The following is an 867-nucleotide window of genomic DNA, read 5'->3' on the forward strand; positions in this document are numbered from 1 at the left end:
ACTTTTAATAAAGGTATTTTGCTCTAAAACCATTCAGTATAGCCGTATTATTGGAACAAAATTGGCATGTTTTACAGAAAAAAAATGTAATTGCGGCCGTCATGTGCTGCTGTCGTTTCTAGCGGCAGCGTTTGTCCCCTCCTAGCTCTGACATCCAGGCGCGCTCGCCGCCGGCAGGTCAAAACCGGTCTGTTATCGGCGGTCCGCGCTTCGCCCGTCGTTGCATTATTTTCATATTATTATTTACGTGAAATAAAACAAAATAAAATTATGCTCGATTTATTACGATGCCCGCAACCGTCCTTACATTACCGTATTGCCGTGACAGCCGCGGCTGTGAGAAAAAACTTATTTTTTTAGTTCCAAAAACACGGCTAACTGTTTTAGAGCAAAAAACCTATTATAAAAGTTATAGAGGAGAGTTAATAAATTTTGTCAAAATTTGATATTTAAATGCTTATAAAAATAAATTGTGCCTATGTTTTTTTAATATTTTTCAACTGATATTGTAACAATATATCAGGAGCTTTGTATTAAATTTATACACTTTTTGGCCCAACAGATAAAACTTTATTGATATTTATAGAAAAAAAAACTAAAAAAATTGAAAACTGACCATGTCTGTACACAGCTTAAAAAGAATCAAATTATTTTCAAAATTTTATGGTGTATAGGAAATGCTAATATAAACATTCAGTAAAATGTTCATGTATCTGCAGTTATTCGTTTTTGAATTACAACAAAATAAGAAATCACTACATGAGAAATCGAGTGAATATCCATTGTTGTAAAATTTGAATTTCAAACGATCATAAAATTTAATTTGACTTCCTTATAGATATTTTTTGTTTGATAAAGGTAGACATC

The sequence above is a fragment of the Acyrthosiphon pisum genome, chromosome A1 (genome assembly GCF_005508785.2).
Source record: "Acyrthosiphon pisum isolate AL4f chromosome A1, pea_aphid_22Mar2018_4r6ur, whole genome shotgun sequence".
NCBI classification, from domain to species: Eukaryota; Metazoa; Arthropoda; class Insecta; order Hemiptera; family Aphididae; genus Acyrthosiphon; species Acyrthosiphon pisum.